The sequence below is a fragment of the Diadema antillarum genome, unplaced genomic scaffold (genome assembly GCF_040938485.1).
Source record: "Diadema antillarum isolate AM-2024a unplaced genomic scaffold, OU_Dant_1.0 seq00000785_RagTag, whole genome shotgun sequence".
Lineage (NCBI taxonomy): Eukaryota > Metazoa > Echinodermata > Echinoidea > Diadematoida > Diadematidae > Diadema > Diadema antillarum.
Window position 1 is genome coordinate 246,549 of NW_027271673.1, and position 20,957 is coordinate 267,505.

The 20,957-nt window shown below is 38.4% G+C and overlaps 1 protein-coding gene across 2 annotated transcripts in view; it reads left to right on the top strand.

Moving 5' to 3' along the window:
- The window catches only part of LOC139739169 (uncharacterized), a 41,871-nt gene that overhangs the window by 6,672 nt on the left and 14,242 nt on the right, over nucleotides 1-20,957 (top strand). The window lies entirely within an intron of this gene.

Genomic DNA, 20,957 nt, shown 5'->3' on the forward strand with positions numbered 1-20,957 from the left:
GCATGAGGAATGGTATGCTATTGTATCTTACTGAACAAAAAATGTAAGGTATACAACGCATTATTTGTCAAATCGCTGCTGTTAGCTTAGGAAAAAAACAACATCAACAACAATGCCGACTCCTCCCACAAAGTGGGCGCATTCCCAAACGTCCAAAGAGCTAAAACGCTTTATTTTGAAAGACAAAAAACGGCAACAAAGAGAACTAATCCTATAATACGACGAGGCTATACCATATATAGGCAAAACAACCTTATTGATTCGCACATGTGCGGGACATCTTACCTAATGGGAGGGCGGGTTTGTTTGTATGTTTTGTTTGTTTGTTCTTCTATTAGCCGAGAGGCTGTTTTTCAGAGAGACCATAAGAACATAACAGTTGATATTAACAAAACAATTCGAAGATACAAAAACGAAGTAAAATCAGTTTAAGCATAAAATGGAGAGATGATACGAAATATCAACACAGAGACAAAATAAATCAATACTTCCTAAGCAGCGTCCAAGGTGTCCAAGATATAAAGCTACCTGTTTTGTTTTGCTGTTGTTGTTGTTTTTGTTTTTTCAGCGCACCCTTGTGGTATTCGCTTCAGCCGTGTTAAACAAGGTTTTTATAGATATTATTGAAATGATTTTATGTGGACATTATCAACAGAGTACACATAACGTCTGTAGCCAAAGCCTATGCATTTGCAGTAAGTTTCTTTCATCTCTATTATAATATTCCGGGCTTTGTCTGCGTTATACCTGTAGATTCAGACATAATATGCATAAGGATACATTGCGTAGGCTGAACATTTTTTCCATACATGACAAAATATAATAAGCAAACATAGTTGTTATCGTTCACTTCCTTTTAACCATATTTGTATATATAGGATTGACATGCATGTAGGTGTGCCAAGAAACATTGTAACCATAGCAACCGTGTTTGCTCAGCATGTTTACAGTATAAAATATTCTGCACAGTAATGTTACATCCTTGAGCACGGGCAATAATAAGAAGCCAAATAACTGACGTTGTCATGAAAAAAAAAAAAAACTGACCAGTTTGTAAGCTTAAGAGAGTAAGATCATCTATACCACTACGTTGCCAGAGCTTACGGAATAAAACCCAGAAATAATGAAATAAAAGAACATCATTTAAAGTGGCTGACTTTAACATCAAATTTAGTAAACATTTCCATCAAAATCCATATGTCCGATTTATGTGCGATGGGTAATCTCAATGTATCAATGTTGGCTTCAGTGAAAAAAGAGTGAAATAAAAAAGAATGGAACCAGTTTTCGATGAAACCGTGATAGAAGAAAGCTATGGAAAGCATTGCATGTTTTTCAACAGATTGTGACACTAGCCGCAACTACACACATGATAGTTAATGACGTAAATGACGTAATTATGCCGTCTTGCCCAAAGAGTAAACGAGCTGTAGTAACATTGTAATGCGTGCACTTTAACTCCAGCTGATTATATACGACGGATATCTGACCGTACTACACAAATAATCCTTAAGTGGTGATGAGCTAAGTATTCGAGCTACCGGTTTAAGCATTTTAAGTGTCTGTTGTTTCTTTCAATATATTATGTATTCTTTCTCTCTCTCCCTCTCCCTCTCTCTCTCTAGATGTCTCTCTCTCTCTCTATCCATCTATTTACCTATATCTCACTCTGTCTCTATCTATTTGTTTATTTATTTATTTATTTATTTATCTCTATCTCTCGACATATCTGTCCATCTATCTCTCTCTATATCTCTATCTCTCTATATATTATAATACATATCTATCAATTTATCTGTCTACACTGTAAAAACATGGGTGTTAGATTTAACACCACGGGTGTTAAATCTAACACCGATCAAACTTCAATAAAGGACCACACCCACAGGTGTTAAAAATGCACTGTGATGGTGTTGAAAAGTGTTCACCTGACACTTCGTGGTGTTAATTTGACACTGTACCTGGTGTTATTTTGACACTGTACTGGTGTTAATTCAAAAATGACACCACATGGTGTTGATTTGATATTTGCTGGTGTTAATATCAATGGTTTAACACCCGTCCAGCTTCAATAAGGGACCACACCAGCTGGTGTTACTTTGGTGTAAATTTATTTTCACATTTTTTCAAAAATCTAGTATTTTAATGTAAAATTCTTGATCGTCTTGTTTAAATTAAAAATCAACAAGAAGTGTAGTTACTAAGAAACTCTTCAAAAACAGTTTAAAATTTGGAAATGACACCCGTTGGTGTTAATTTAACACCATAAATGAGCACCGAAAATTTAACACCAGCTCGGTGTTCACTATTTAACACCGGACTTTTTGCAGTGTATATACATATCTGTCTATAAATATATGTACATACTATATCTGTCCATCTATACATCTCTATATCTCTATCTCTCTCTTTATAATACATATTTATCCATCTATCTATATGTATCTGTCTATACATATATGTACATACTATGTCTGTCCATCTATGCATCTCTATATCTCTATCTCTCTATATATTATAATACATTATCTATCCATCTTCGATATCTGTCTATACATAATTGTACATACGATTATATCTCATCACGCAATATAATTGTGTCATTGACAACGTCGTGTTCATATGATATTCAGCTGAATATTATATGAACACGACGTTGTCATATGGTCACAGATTACCTGTTATCTTTCGTAGGGCCTGTATAATTATACAAACATACTGCTTACTTCGCTTCCAAAGCGGTCTTATCGACTTCTTTTTTTTTTCCTATCACGACTGAACATTCGATGCGATAGTGCACCGTGACCCTTTAGAAGAACGCTTGAGTATTCGCTTTAATTTCAAGTTCAGAGCTGTGGCTCAAATCACCTCTGTAAGAATATATGGCATCAGCTAGAGTCGTGTCTCTGTTTCAGTCTCATTTTACGGGGACAACAGATAGTTGTTTTCAACTTTATTGTGAAACACAAGCGCATTCGATTGCAGGGCAAACCACACATCAAAAGTCCCCTAGAGTAAGTAGTCTGACTCACTGGGTATTGTTTCCCACGGTTCACGTATAGGGTCTACATGTTTTCAAACTTCGAGGAAGAGCGAGTTTGAAAAAGGAACAAAAATGTGTTCGCTGTATTTGTTTTGATTTAAACAAGGAAGGAGACCCGCTCTGGAAGTGGTACGCTTTATAAACGCCAATTGTTCCCAGAGAACACGGAAACTTCAGGGGAAAGCCCGCTGCTATTACCCCTCTATTTCTCCTTTTTTTCTCCTCCATTGCATTTCAGTTCCACGTAGATTACACAAAAGTACAAATACCAACCACAAACGGGACCGCATTATAGGGATTATATGAAAACATTAATCATGTTATATTCCACAAGATTATCATAAGATGATTTCCAAAAATGGAACTTACATTATTATTTTACATTATATTACAAGTATCATGTACATAACTCATCAAGATCCTCTAGAATCATCTATGACATCTGGTTTCTGTTTAAAATGTATGTTCAGATTCACACGCGCGCACACACACACACACACACACACAAACACACACAGGGAGAGGGATAAAGAGTCCTCACACTGACTGTGTTTCGACAAGAGGGGGAGAGGGTGGGGGAATCCCCTTTGATACCAATGGGACGAATGGTAACATTATAGAACAGGAGGACGTTTTAAGCGTGGAAAGGCGCCGCATAGCATTTAAAGTATGCTTTAGATCTCTTGTATAGTACATACACAGTCATTTTGTGTGCATGTTTGTATTGTTTCTTTTCTCTCAATCAGACTGGAATGAGACTATCGTGAAGAGGTGACAAAAGTACAAGCCAGTTTAGCACGATCATATAGATATTGGAATACATAGGAAATAAAAACAAGGGAATACAACAGGTCAAACGGTGCATGTAGCCATGCACACGAACTGACCGTGACCTAATCCTACTGCGTGCAGGACAAATTGACCTCGTAAGATGTAGTACAATACTCGACGAGGGGTAAGAAGTATCACCTATAAAGATGAAAGCGCGCAACTGTGTCAACTCCACAGAACTCTGTGTAAGAGTTCTGTGGTCCACTCCGCTGGCCATATACTCGATCCGAGTTATCCTCGATGTTTGTCGAGGGAGGGGCTTGTTTGTCGTGACGTGAAAACTGACCGGTTTGTGTTGCGAGGAAAAGCATTCGAATTAGCAAGGAGCTATTAAACACTAATAGCTCCTTGGAATTAGGTACGAAACGTTGCCTTGAAGATGAGAAGATGCCTGTTTCGTAAATGCTTTATGGGGTTTCGTCGCGACGAACAAGACGGCAGCACTAATCTGTTTACTCCGAGCTTTGATAGTTTTCTATTGATTCTGCACATGAAAATTGTATGTATTAAGTATTGTATAAACTGGAGTGTTGATTTATTACAAACCATCACGATTTTAGTCTAGGGCTAGTATGAAGAATTTTTTGCTGCCGAAGTTATCTTTATCATCATCGGGAAATTTCCACCTTTGATTCTTCTCACTGCGTATGTCTTTTGCCAAGTTGTAGACAAGCAGGCGCTATTTTCTTCTGAATGTTTTTCCGATACGAGGATCAGTTATAACTTAAGCAATTTAAAGGCTTTGGAAACATCCTGCAACGGGCTCAAAGTAATTTATATAATATTAACAACAACCCTGTTGGAAAGGACACAGTATCCCACAATGTGAAACACAATGTGAAACACAGTGTTAACACATTCTGAACACAATGTAAAAATCTCTTCACACTGTTAAATTCAAGCTTCTCAACAATGTGAGCACACTGTGAATCATCAATTCACAGTGTGAAACAGAACATTTATTAAGTGAACTCTTTGCGAAAAACCATTCCACAGTACAGTGGCGGAACAGGAAATACATAGCACTAACCCAAAGATATGATTTCGTCGATTTGATGGTGAAAATGCAAGTTGCGCGTCACACAGTGCAGATAGGCGTTACCACCATCATACCATACCACTTCCAATCAAATTATATCATTTAGATATCTGATGGGGTGCTTGATATATCGGAGAAAATCGTATGAAATTATTTCTTGCGTGATTTATCTGCGAGGAGACTACACGGAGATCTCAAATTGGCAACGATATCAAGAACCTTTTGCGTGCTCTGAGTGCTGACTGGCTCGGGCAACAGTAGCGTTTTACACATGTCCAAAGTCCATAGAACAGAGTAGGCCTATATCAGGGTTGATTGACTTTTGAAATTGTGAGTTGGAGAAATCATTAGCTTGTCATTAAGCTGAACTGTTTTCGTTTTCGTTTTCGTTTGTGCTCAATCACTAAATCTTGTTCATGTATACCAACATGAGGCAACATTGAGAACTCATGATTTGCTTTATTTTTATTATCTCTTTTGGGAGAGGGGAAGGAAGTCTCATGTTCTTCAAACGGTCATTGTCCTGTATAGCTCGTGTTTTCATTTATGATATTATTAATGCGAAAATGCTTAACTCCAATCCTCGTGTGAGCAGAATTAATGTTCGAAGGTAGCGTTTTGCTATCCACAGTCACGTACCACGTGACCTCACGTAATCATCATCACACATTTTTTTTATTCGAATTTCGTTCAATTCCATAATCACAAAATTCACTTTCACAGAAACAAAAACAAAACATTATACAAAGACAAACCGCATTCAATTAACACATACACACACATACGCACACACAAACACACACCAGACCAAGCACATACGCACTCATATAAGATTATAGGCATAATCTCTTAAATGCCATATAAATTTCTCTACTTTTTAAACAGACAAATGTTCTTGATGTCTTAATAATTACACATTCGTGGCTATTAATGAGAGAAGGCAGTATTAACCCTTCCCCACGTGTGTCTGGGATTTTAAATGAATATTGTGGACGAGGTATAGGCCTATACTTAGTGAGGTATACATAGGCCTATGGAGTTTTCTGTGTCGATCGACACTTAATGCACTCAAAGGGTTACATGATTGTTTAATCTTCTGCGTGCCACATTAATTTCCAGTCCATAGGTATTCGTGTGGAATTTGTTCATATTTGACTCATTGACCCAAAAAGGGTTAAAGTGTTAGAAGTTGGATTGGTCTATGAGTCGACTCTCTTATTGTTATGATTGGAAACACAACCAGATCCAGTCGGCGAAACAGGAAGAACGGACACCCATTACTGCGAAGTATACATTGTGTTTTTTTGTTGCGCAGTTCGACAAAGCCAGGAACCCTTGCCTGTGGTTACAACACTTACCAGTATAGGCTCAGTCACAACCCATAGCCTCCATTCAAGCTTCAACGGTAATTTTCAAGCTGGTTATCGAAATTATATTGTTCATATATTATCTACCTATATGCATGGTATTTTAGACAATTGTATTCAATGGCCTTACGTATAATTCCCGTAAGATATTGCGAAGTAAATACAGATAAAGATGGTTGATCGCTTTTAATCGCGATTGCACGTAAATCGAGACCTCCAGATGGTTTGACATGTACAGAGTAAATAGGGCTATTGGTTTCTCTGCTCAAGGACCACAATAAATTCCACAAATCCATACATGGCGCTATCGGATTCATGTATAGGCCTACTATACGTGATATGAAATATGAATTGTCTGGAATGCCCCTTAGATATAGAAATATCAAGGAAATAATATGAGTTCCTTCTTTCCACTCTTACGACTGGCCGCCATTTTGGGCTTAAGCGTTTTAACCTCCGGTTGAGGTCAGACGATAACCGCATCTTTCTTCTCGCTTTCGATCTGTTTACTCCAGACCAGGTGGGTTTTGAAAAAGCGTTGGTGCAGTTCGGTGAGTCTCCAGGTATCGAGGACACGATCGGAAGGTTACCGGTTGCACGTCTTTCAATAGAACCCAACCATATAACGGCGGGTCTGTCGTCTGTCTGCCAAACTGATTAAAACCCATTAATTATTTCACTGTCTCTTTTTTCCCCACCTTATTTGAGGGGGGCATAATAAATGTGAGATTATAAAACTATTCAGCGGTCCCCAGGATGGTATTCGTGAGTCCCACAAGGCTTCAGCAAAGACAGAAATAATGTTTTGATGCACCTTGCTGCCCCTCTTTGGAATAGGATAATGTAGTGAATAAAGAAATGTTGCCCCCCTCGAGCGTTAATAACACGCTGTGTGACAGAAAAGAAAAACAAAAAAATATTACATAACTTTTTGTTCTTTATTTGCAAAATTTGACAAAAGAATTACTCAAAGCTATAGCCATCCCACATATGTTTTGACATGCATGGGCTAGACTGAAACAAACATCAAAATGATGCATCATTATAGGACACAAAGTGGGGATCAGTTTTTGGTAAGAAAATAACTCAACTCTAAACAGCGCTTCCCAAATACTTTGAAAACTAATCACAATAGATATTATGTGGCCGTCAGCAGGAAAGATAACCACACCCGAAGCGACTCACATTTAATATTATGTTTGTCAATGTTTACGGCGGGCATTCCAAGCTATATAATGTACAACATGTCAAAGTTGAAAAATTGAATTTACTTAACCTAGAGGTGGAATGTTAAATGATAATAATGAGGTAAACCAGATGAACACTCTACATCTACCACATCATATTGAAATCATGACCACACCGATGATGCAATACCACGTTACCGGAAGTTATCCACATCCAAACATCTGTGTCACCCATTCTCCCACCTCCACCCCCATGGTAACTCTTTATCTGTGAACGGTCTATCTGTCACAAAATCACATCGTCCTGTGTCTTCAAAATTAAGGATTATCACTTTTGCATCGGTTTCGATATTATGCAAAGAATGAGTTGAAAACTCTTTTATCTATTCTCAAAGATATATCCTGCTTCCAAGTATTAATTGTATAATTATTATATGTGTACATTATCATGAGAATATACTTCGAGAAAAAGAACGTTATTGTGGTCATCTATTCTGCAAAAGACGCAATAGTAGTATGGTATATAGTGGTAAACTTCGTGTTTAATTCATATTGATGTGTATTATTACCATGATAGATAACCGCCGAACGATATTGCACAGGCAAGCTAGAAAAGTGTGGAAGAAATGTTTGTGTATACTAAACAACATAACTAGAAAATTCTGTTTGAAGATAACAGCAATAAAAACAAAAATTCTGAGAATGTAATACCTTTGGTCAAACCATTTCCCTGATCACTAACGTGAAGTTAGCTTTCATTTTTCCCAACGTATGGCCTCTGTGAGCCAGCGGAATAGCATTGTTATCATTACGTGTCTAATGTTTGCAAGGAATTTTTTTCAAAGAGCACATTCCATGACACTGTTCTTATCAAACAACTCTTCTTCAGATTTAGGATTTTGATTTGGGATAGAACGTTCACATACCTTCTGTGCACGCTCTCGATACCCTCGGAGACCCACGCGCATGTATTGCCGCATGATGATAACATTGTTGATACTGTGTTACATTGCATTGACATACAACGCTATGATTATCAACTATATCATAGAATATCAGGTTACTTTACAGACCCGAGTGCAACTTTTAGATCACCCCTCCCCCCCCCCCCCCCCATTTCATAATCACAGGGAGGACGAACATGTATTCTGCTCGCGGACAATGGCGTTTCGACGTATCTTTTTAGATTGAATGTTGCACGTTTGAATCGGCGAATATTTTAATATTGTTGATACACGTATAGCAAAGCCATATTCATGTCAAATCGGGGGTTTTCCTGCCGCTATGATTTGCTGCAATTCATGAAAATTCAGTTTTCCAATCGTCTGTCTTGAGAAGAGGGAACTGTATAATACTATGTATACTGAATAGGTAATATTGTGCTGATATGACACTGCAGGGATAATGTATTCTACCTTTTATGTATCATAGACCGAATCTTATAAACTCTTTTCAAACAACGAATATTGATATTGTAGCAATAACCCTTGTCGACTGTTGTAGTCTCCGGCAATATCCATTAAAGTTAATTTCAAGTCATTTACCCGTGAATACTGCTGATCTAAGTTGGGTTATAATTACTATGTATACTGCGTGGTTTCCCATTTTGTTCGGAACAGGAAGGGGAGTGTCCATTATGGACTGTCTCTACATATATCGCCGTAGAATTCATGTTCTCCAAAAGGCTGCATATCAGATGCTCAATCAATTCAAAGCAATATGCACCCTCAGCTTTCAGAGGATGTATACATCGTACTCGGCCCGCCGTTTACCAAAATGTTTACGGATGTACGCAGATCATTAACATGGTTTTGTTTTTATAGTGTTGGAAGATCGAGTGCCTTTTCAACATGCCTGGCCGTCCTTCATCTCCTTTTGCTTTCGTATGTAAGCTGTCAAAGACATTTTAATGATGAGACATAATTCATCATCCTTTTGTCGAAAGTGGAACACCCCTTGATGTTTACATTGACTTAGCATAGGCACGAGTATATACTCATCAAGCAAAACGAAACTGTCAAAAGTGTCGTCTGACACGAACTTGCATTAGGATAACTCCTGAATCTCAATACGCTTCCTTGGGTTTACGGCATAGTGAAATTTATCGCAGTCACGGTGTATGCAGATAAGATGTGATGATGAAGTAATTGTCTAGTACTAGTTTGGATTCACGTTGATCTGTCCCAAAATCTTCGCTCTTAATGTCATCTTTGGAATGAAATGTATTGAAACGAGATGCTCTTATTGACAGTAGTTTGTTGTTATTTCAATAATCAGGCAATCTGAAGCTAAAATTCTATCCCTCCCTCACATGGGAAATCAGAAGTTTGATTTGTGACATGTATGATATCCCAACAGACTTCGAGTGTGTTTGTACATGATAAGATATACACTGGTGGAGCATATATTTGAAATACGATCGAATACAGTACTTTGGGGGGTTTTTTTTAGTGGGATATCTATACAGTTGAATAGTTGTAGGACTGTTCGAGTCGGCAGCAATTTGTAGCGGCTTTTAAACCCTCTGCTTGACTCATCATAATACCTGACCATATTGGTCCGAATTCACGAAGGTGGTACAATTGAAACAATGGTTTAAACCATGGACAATTTGTATGGAGCGCCAAGTGTTGCATGACCTATTTCGACGAAATGACTGACTTCGTAACGCAAATAAGCCATGCAGCACTTGGCGCTCCATACAAATTGTCCATGGTTTAAACCATGGCTTATTGTACCATCTTCGTGAATTCGGGCCTTTAGGTTTGTGTGTGTAATTAGTGCACATTTTACCCATTGGCACAAAAAGGGTGAATGGCATCGCGTTGGGTCAGAGACCGTACGGCAGTTAAAGGGAAGATAAACCCCAAGAGCAATGTAGATTGAGTGAAAGCAGCAACAATAGTAGAACACATCAGTGAAAGTTTGAAGAAAATCGGACAATCGATGCAAAAGTTATGAATTTTTAAAGTTTTGGTGTTGGAACCGCTGGATGAGGAGACTACTAGAGGTTATGACGTATGAGTGGACAACCATACCAAGAAAATATAAAGAAAATTCTACAAAAATCAATTTTTCATGAAAATTACAAATTCCATCAACTTGATATTGACATTATGTTAAGGGTAGCAATTATTCCCCCTGCTTTCTGAAAGCGGTTGGTCCATTGCTCTTTCATAATTCTAGAAAAGTGAATTTTTGTTGAATTTCCTTTATATTTTCTTTGTATTGTTGCCCACTCATATGTCATATCCTCTAGTAGTCTCCTCATCCAGCGGTTCCAACACCAAAACTTTAAAAATTCATAATTTTTTCATCGATTGTCCGATTTTCCTCAAACTTTCACTGATGTGTTCTACTAATATTGCTGCTTTCACTCAATCCACATTGCTCTTTGGGTTAACCTTCCCTTTAAGCCACGTGGTAACTTCAGTTGTCAACAGCAGTAGACTCCGATTGATTTGAAAGGGACAAGGGTAATTTGTCCCAGTGTGGATATTTCACACGAACTCGTCAAAGGTCCTAGTCGTGAAGTATAACTTCTGCTTGAGACTGCTTTTATTCCACTGACTCAATGCTTTCTATACTGAGCTGTTTGAAGAACTATTCAATCAACAGCTATTCAAGCATTCTCTCTTCGACCAGGGATATGCCCCATTTTTTCTACCATTCTTTACTTCATCTCCCCTTGAACTTCCATTTGTTAGTACGTGTGTGTGGGAAGGGCGGAGATGCTCCATGAATAGAGACAATGCTAAAAGTTCATCGTGACCTTTTAATACGGCTTAACACCCCATGTTGCGTAATTTCTCAGCCAGTCCCCCATACAGAAAAAGTTGATCTTCCCCCCTTTTAGCGCGCCCGAATTCCATTGCATGAATCATAACAGCTGAAGGGGTAATACCACCACCCCTATACAAACTCACAGACTTAGGAGGGGTACAATGCCAGTGGTATCTGTGTGTAACTACTGTGTAGAGATCAACGGGTAACGCCCATAACAGCATCAAAGAAAGAGGCGCCACGTTCCGTTCCTAATGATCACACTGACTCCCCTCTCCTCCCGTGCATGCCCCTATCTTGTCAAACTGTTATACACACTTAATTTTGGGAAGGGGGGGGGGGGTTCTTTCTACGAAATACCGAACTTGTGAGTTTAAAAATGTAGGCTTATATTTCTAGCTTACAATCGCCTTTTCATGTGAAAGTGAAAAGTAATTTAGTGGAATATAGCACGCTTTCTTTGTGAGATTTATATGAAATAACTACTCCCATGGATTTGCTACACCCTTGACATCATAATCCTTGGAAATGAATGCTTCGATGCTTGGATATCCTCCATCTCAAATTTGGTTTCCCCTCTGGAATGATACATCAGTGTTTTTGCCAGGGGAAATTTCGGTTGCTAAAATTTGACACATCAAGCTTTTTAACAAAAATTAAGTGAACACATTAAATTTTTTGTTTGGTTAGAGCGTTTTCATGTGAACTCCAGCCTGCATTGTTTTCGATTCTCTAAAGCGGTGAATGATTTAGACCGTGATGTTTATGTTAGGATGTTAACCTTGGCAAATTTGGGCTATCATTTACCCTCCATCAATAACACTGATCTAAAGCAGAGCTACAGTGTCAGCCTGTCCTTGCTGTGATGACATAGGGAATTACCCTTCAAGCCCTTCTAATGACGAACTTGTTATCAGAAGCCCATAACCAATCTGATTTTACAATCAGATGCGTGTTCCGGAGCGATGGAGGCAGTGTTTCCGGTGGCTTTAATCCACCAATATGTAATGGTTCGCGTTGTCGTTGTCGTCCATGTTGTGTGCGTGTGTAATTGCTGTCTCTCTCTCTCTCTCTCTCTCTCTCTCTTCTTTTTTTTTATTGACTTCTTATATGCCTAGTTACCAACGTGTCACTGTCTTTTCAAACACGGGCACTTTGTATTACCGAGGAAAGTCAGCATGAAGAGATCTCAAAGTGATACCGAAATCTTGTTCTTCCAATCAGGGAATTTGTTATGTCACAGGTACATGAATGAAAGCCCAATAAAAGAGAGAAAAAAAAATCAGGTAAGATCATGTATATAATACCAATGAGAGTAAGACATTAACAACGGGTAGCGAGGGATAAACATGAAAGACATCTTGAAATGAATTCTTTCCGCTAGTGACCAAACAGAGTATAGGCCTATGTCATTCGAATCTCGTCATTCCGAGATTCCATTCCCTGTTTGTTGACAACAGTGACAAATCCTTATAAGAATATGGTATAAAATAGTGCGATCTGTGTGTTAATGGGACTATATAGAAACATCAGCGATTTATTCGATGCATATAAGATTATTATTATTATGATTCCGTCACAGAGGGGAAGAAGGAGTCCATTGAATTTCCACGTGATTCTAATCGTCGTATAGAGGGATGACATTACTTTACGACGGAATGATACTTTTGTTGAAATCCTCACTTGTTATAGTAATCGCTGTTCATTCATGACCACTGCATGAGTAACTTTGTCTCGATATGTGATTGACTTTAAAGGCCATGTTTACCTTTGGGAGCAGTGATTTAAGAAATGTTCAAGATATCACTTTTAATGCGTATAGGTCAGTTGTGTCACAAAACATCCAACCATATAAAATTTTTGCAATAAAGCCTAAAATATAATGAGATGATATCACTATTTTTTCTCATTAAACTTTAACTGTTATAGACGGTATAGTGTGGAAACATATTTATTATAACTATTGTTCACATTTTGTATATTTAACAATACTTTACATCGATTATACTGGTTCAAATTTTTGCATTAGTTGTTTCTATTCCTAACTCACATTTCAGAACTATTGTGTAGCACTAATACTGGGTTTTTGTTCCATCTGCATATGGTAAATTAAGCCTTTAAGTAGCTGATATAGTTAACTTGATTTAACCCTCTGCGTACCAGGAAGATTTCCTGTCAACATGCATGGGTGTCAATTTTGTGCACATCTTATTCATTGGCAAAGAAAGGGGCGGATCCAAGAATTCCGTAAAGAGGGGCGCGTTTACAAAATTAAAGGGGGCGCATGCACCCCTCCCCCATTTTTTCTTTTTATTTCTTTTGTTTCAACAACAACAACAACAAAAGGGGGCGTGCGCCGGTCCTCCCTGGATCCGCCACTGTTCGAGTACCGACGGCACTTTAAACTCTACGGTGTTCACATCAACGAGAGATAAATGATCCGACATATTATATGGTACCGACTCACTGTGATAACTGTTGTGTTTGCGTAAGAATTCGCACACGCTCTTATACTAGCTTGGTGTAGAGCCGCTGAAAGCTCCTACTGTGACAAAAAACAAAATCGTCTTTTCAAGTTGTCCCTCCTTCTATTCATTTTCTCTCTTATCTCCCCTGCTATCTTTCTTTCTTTCTATTTCTCTCTCCCCCTCTATTTGTGTATGATCATTCAGTTATGACACCATCCTCCGTATAGAGCAGTTCTTTAAACTCTGATCCAATATCAAGTCACGTGTTAATGATTTGCTTGAATAGGATTGAAGGTTATTCGAGCGAAAATGGCAAGATTCAGATTTTGTTCATTTACAGATTCTGCATTGAACATATCGGAAATGAAATACAGTCGTTTTTCCCCCATTGTTACAAAAACTTCCAGGCGTACCACCGGTATACATTCAAACATATTAAAACTGAAATTACTTTCACTGTTGCTGTCTGATAACAGAATGGTAAGGGCGTGTTGATTTGAGCAATTCAAAATGGAGGAATAAACTATACAGTGATCCGACCGATCTATAATGGTAGAATGAGTACTTGGAATGCAGGTTTGAAGGCATTGGCTGGGGACGACAGCCTGAAGAAGATATGAAACATATTATACAATAAGCATATATTGCATTCACATAATTCGGTATTATGATAAATGTAGAAGCTGATCCAATGAAGAGATTATTCATTTATACTTTATAGTAACAGCGATAGTAGTCACTTATCAGTCCGCCAGTCTCCCTGACGTGCTACTCATGTAGGGTCCCCTTAGTGTGACGTGGGAAATTTGTGCTGTCGTATTATTTTTCCCACAAAACGAAAAGGCAAAAATATGTCTCACAAAGAACAATATATCTGGTTCCACACTGAGTTAGACAAAAGGTTCGGATCCGCGCAGTACTTTATCGGATTATCCCGACGTAGTTGAGTTGGTATTTTGAAGGCTGTCTATAATAAAATCAAGGTAGCCATGGGGTGGAAAAAATAATACTTTTATTCGAGGTAAGCCAATGTACCGGTTCTATTCAGAGGTCAAATGTTTTTCCCCATTATGATTTTTTACACGGGTTTGAAGAGGTTAAGTAATGGGTGTTATTCCGCACCCCATCCCTAAGTGTCTGCGCTTTACCTGTTGAATAAGTGCTTTGACTGCTTCCCTCAATGGCCATCCCACCACTAACAAAGATATTATACGCATATAATAGGGCCCTGTATTGCTCATATACAGTGTTGCAGTTTGGAACACCAACATGACACCTCCCTTTGATGTGGACGGTGAGTTCGAATACCCCTGCCGGAAAGAACGTAGTGCCCCACCTATGGTGTGTTCACGATACAGTATGCTCACATATTCGTCTCTGTGAAAGCGACCGAATTTTAAAGTGTGAAAATGATTTCACATGGTGGTCTGGATTAATTTTTTCACGGAGTGTTCACATAACAATGTTCTGTTTCTCACTTTGAATGGATGACTCACACTGTGTTCACAATGTTATAAAGCGCTCAAATTTAACAATGTAAAGAGATTTCACACTGTGTTCACAATGTGTTCACACTGTGTTTCACATTGTTTCACACCGTGGGACACTGTGTTCTTTCCAACAGAGACATGATTACGTCACATACAATGACATGATACCAGTAGAAAACAAATCAAATAGGAAAAGTGTCTCATTAGCTGAGCTGGCAGCCTTTTTAGCCATTTAGACTCGAGTGGCCAGACAAAGATTTATTGCCCTGCCTCGGGACAACCATGGCTTTTGTCAATGGACTTGAACCTAGATTCTAGAAATGTTAAGAGTCCGAAGTTTTAATCATTGAGCCTCAGTGTACCACTGTATCAGATCCAAATACCTAGTGTACCATACTCTGCTTAACTTCGGTGTTACGAATGCAATAATAATGTATGGCGACTGTCTAAAGACGGGTGGCCCATCTCTGTCTAGTGCAGCGGATGTGTTTTGACGTGTAGCATTTATGGACGAAGTTCAGGGGTCATTTCCTGCAATGAAGGCCTATTACAGGCCTATAGTGCTTTGGGCGTTTCTATATAGTGCATTATTTGTTTTGATATGAACGAGATAAAAACTTCCAACTCATGAAGAAGCCCTGCCATCGAACGAAGAACAAGAACGTGTTACGAACATGTTCAAAAAATTGTTCGTGTTTAATACAATACTTGAATCGTAAAAAACAACACATGAACGCACACACGCATACAATCTTTTCAGGGCTTGCCCGACATGGCAAAGACTGAGAACTGGTATCCAAAGCCCCCCCCCCCCCCCCCTCATACACCTTCCGTATCAAATCGATGAATTTGAATACACTAGTAGGTCCTGCAACTGGTCTATAGCTATTACCCCTCCAATGACGATGGCCTGAAGATGCCATTGACGCTGTTCACAACAAGTTGACGACAGTAGTAATAGACTTAACCGACATCACAAAAATCTACTGTAAGATGATGCACATTCCAGTGGGCAACGTATGCCCATGGAGTTACAACATTGTAGCTCCATATTCCGCGTTAACTTTAGCCAAATATTATGTTTGTGTGTGCGTGTGTATCCTGTCTATCACTTGTCTTGAAGTCGAAAGGTTAGCGCCTGGAAATAAAAAACAACCAGTTAACAGTTGGTAAATTCTGATGCCATTCACCGTCTCAACGGGCTTCCTCCCAGGACTGAGCGCCGCAACCCTGGTGAACCCGTCGCTAGCTCAGAGCTACAGCAAGGGTCCAACACAATAACCTCCGTTCGCACTTAAATACATGATTCTCTGTCCTTTGCTTGCAGACAAAATATAAATGTCGGTTACCCTGCAGTGGATCCAGCCCCATGCTATTGACTACTGCTGTCGAGTTTCACACATGTTGGGGGAGATCTTATAGGCACTGTGAACGCTTGGGGAAAGAAAAAAGTTCACCAAACTTTCGGAATACTGCTCGTTCCAGATCAAGTTCATTAACATTTTGTTCAGCAGAGGAGATACTGTTTCAATATTAGGGGAATTTGAGAGAGTTAGGGGGGAGGAAGAGAGAGATATGTAGGGTTGTACGAAAGAATTTGAGAATGGAGAAGGTTGAAAACATATGACAAAATATCACGTGCGTAAACTCCGTTTAAATCTCACAGTTCGCTCATTATTATCATTCTCAACATTATAACGAGTTCCGCCCAGAAACGTGCGATGGCCATTACACGCCTCATCAGAATAGCCAGTAACAAAGACACGCCACAAAGCGATTTGATTTGACAGTCAACCGCTTACAAGTGGTCTATGGGATTTATTTGTTGTAATCTACAATGAAAAACGTCAAAGCAGGGAGGTCTGTAAGACAGAAAGAAAGAAAGAAAGAAAGAAAGAAAGAAAGAAAGAAAGAAAGAAAGAAAGAAAGACAAGAGCAGTGAGAGAAAGAAATTTGCTGACAACCTGTTGCTTGTTTACGATCGTAACCTTTTTATGAATAGGAAAATCTGATCGCCTTTCATCCCGTTCGTTTTATAGGTCTTTTTTCACAAACTGTCACAATGCGACGTGGGTTTAGAGCAATGCCGCACCGGTGCACCAGAAATATGCTTTTAGCAACACATACATACGAACTTTCTACACGATTAGTGATGAATTGTGCATGAAGAGAATGTATACGTTGTCTTGTGGGCATGATGTCGTGAAGTATACCTAAAGTGTACGCGATCATACGCGATCGTCTCAACGCAAAGTGACTACATTGCTCATCTTTGATGGTGAAAAGTCGGCAAAATTTGCTGAAAATGAAAGGTTTGCCAAAAGTGGAAAATATCCCTAGAGGTGTTGCTTGGAAAGGGAAAAGTTCAAGTCTCTCGTTTTCGTTTGTCACTGTCAACCCATGAAAATGAATGCGATGACAAAAATATATTGACACGCTTGTTCAGGTTGTCAATGATGGTATCTAATACATTTTTTTTTGTGCGTGTGTCTGTTTGTGTGTATTGTATGCGTATGTGCGTGTGTGTACTGAGAATACACAACTCACGGTGGTCCAACTATACTGTGTTTGCGTGTGTTTTGTATGTGCGTGAAATATCTTTGCAGTTACGCCATCAACGAAGGATAAACGAACCGAGAGACGTGAATAGTTATGTCCCGAATTCCCATATTACTAGGGGTTTAATGGATAGCTCCTGGACAAAATGAATGTATCTGTGTGTGTGGGTGCGTGTGTGTGTGTTAGCGTGCACAATACACCCACTTACGCCTCGTTTGTGCGTTTTTATTATGAAATATCAAACAACCCGTAGTAAAGATTTTTTTTAATCGATCATTTCTTATGAATACAGTTTGAAATCTGCCCTCAACCAGAATGGAATGCGAAGCATCAGAAAGAAAAGATGATCAAATAAAAAGACGAGCAAGATTACGAAAATACGAAAAAAGAAAAACACGCCTCAACCTTGAACGCTTAGGTCGTAACAAGCTGAAAGAATTGTAAAGTTTCAGCCACCTGTAACGAAAAAACCGCATTGTGTGCGGCAATACCTTAATCAATGTATACAAAGCGTTTCGCACGGCTTCTTGAAAAGAGCAAGCTTGTCCCTTTTTAGCGTGACAAAAAAGAAGAAGAAAAAAAAATCATCATTTTTGTGGTGTGCGTGTGTGTGTACATATAGGAAGTGCCTGTTGAATGTGTATTTGTAATGACATTCCGATGGTGAATAAACCTATTCATCAGCTATACCAACGTTGAATTTGGGTGACGCATTTACACAATAATGATCATGAATACTTCCATCAATGGACGACTGATTTCTTGGCCTACATGACAGCTTCGTCCCCTGAGGGGCTCTAATTCACTATTCACTCAGATTTCACGAATTGAATCGAAATATTGGCCATGCCCTGTGGTAATTTGAAGAGGATCTGTTTGACATACAAGTACCATAATTGACTTCCTTTAAACCTAATTCTCCACATCAATACTGGCACACACACACACACACACACACACACACACAAACAGACAAACAAATAGAGATGGAGAACGAAGGAGTGGGGCACAAGGAAAAAAATGAGAAAGAGGAAAATTTGACTGTCTCATTTAAATATTGGGCTAGTGTGTGTGAGTGTGTATGTGTGTGTGTGTTCGTTTGTTTGTCTATTTGTCTGTTTGTTGCTTCCCTCTCTCTCTCTCTCTCTCTTCTCTGCATTGTATCAAGGACACCAGTCAACTGTTTAAATACCTTATGCAAAATACTGACAGCCGATCTGTATGAGTCCATTTCCGGTCAGATGGTCATTCTGCTCTCACCGACGGGGATGTGGAGAGTCTGGACGTTACAGACTATACGGTTGACTTCTGTATACTGTTGTATAATGCGTCTCATAACTGTGGATGAACTATAAGGGAAAACCACTCCACTCCCTCTATGAATATGTATGTATATATATATATATATATATATATATATATATATATATATATATATACATACACATACATGTATAAGAACATAAATACGCAGGATATGTTCTAGTCTTCCCGTCCATATCCTTTGTGTCAAATCCAAGAACCGTGAAACCGTGAAAATGCTTAATCGAAAAAAAAAGTGATGTGGTAAGAATTTGAACCGCCCCGTTTCCCACCCTCTGACATTCCATTGCTATTGACTGTGAAGAATTGTATTTTTAAAAAAGAATAAATTAAATCAGTAAACTGTTCCCCCCAAATTATGAAGCAAAGCAATCGCTTCATCTCTTTAGCCCAAGCAAACATATTATGTTATGTACAATGAATTATCAATACCTATAGGATATTATTATCAATCTGCACAATCATTACTAAATCTAACATGCACCATGCCTTTGATGATCGGGGTTCGATGCCGCCGTCTTGCTGAACGATCTGAAGATTCATTTCGAACGGACGTTTACATGATTTTGGTGATATTTTGATTGTTTGATCATTCAATAAAATGAAATCTCACGTAATGACAAAGCATATTATATATGAAGAGTTTGTTTGCAAAAACCGATAAGTCCATTTTTGAAGATTTTGAAGTACGGCCTCTGTCATAAAGTACAAAATAATGCCTTTTAAATTATATATTGGTCACTACATATAAAGGTATATTTTTGAAGTTATGGTCAAAAGAAGCAAACATTTTCTTATTATTCTCTTTATTTTTCTTGACCTTTGATCGCAAATATCTCCATTTCGCAAATATGGACTTATCGGTTTTTGCAAACAAACTCTTCATAGGCCTATATATATATATATATATATATATATATATATATATACATACATACATACATACATAATATAGGTCAATGCGGTCCAAAAAATAAATGCAAAAGTGTAAGTCATAGCTGTACCTTGTGAAAGCGTTTAAGACCGGTTTTATCACTTTTCCACATAATTCCGACAAGCAAAACTGATAAGGAATAATCTTCAGGTATAATTCCTTATTGATAGATATCAGATTAGTGCCCAGCCGATTAAATTATATTTTTCTTCGAAGGTTTTTATTATAACTATTTTGCGCAATATCTCTTATAGCAATATCCCCGTGTCTTTACCATTATGCAATCACAAATCTTTTATAGTTTAATTACTATCACAAATACATATCTTTCTTTAGAAAGAGACTGGTGACTACCAGGGTATGTCTTCCTATCTGCAGGGTAGATCAGTTTGACACATGCTTCATCAACAGATATACTTTCGAGTGGCGACATCGATCCAGGAATTTCATAAAGGGGAGGGGCGCCTTTACAAAACTAAAGGGGGTGCAAGCCACCTTTTTCTTTTTCTTTTTTTGTTTTAACAAAAAATAAAGGGAGCGCGCTTGGTACGTTTCCCCTGGATCCGCAACTGTAATGTGAGGGAAGAAGCGCTTTAATGCTTCGTAGACAGTCTGTATGAAAACAAATATCCACAAAACTGTAAATATCATTGTACAGAAACGGTCTATTGTCAGTAAATATTGTCAAATTTTGCGATGATGCCTCATGTATTTTAACGATTTGCTGCAGGCAAAATCCCACAAAATAGAGCTTTCGATATACAATACGTGAAGAATGGTGATCTAATTAAAACGAAGAAAATCACTTACTTGTGACATCAACACGATCATTTAATTATTTAAACAAACATGCATGTTCCACGCGTGTGCGCACACACAAACACACACATACACACTCAAACGCGCACATTCATACATTGTACGCGCCCAATA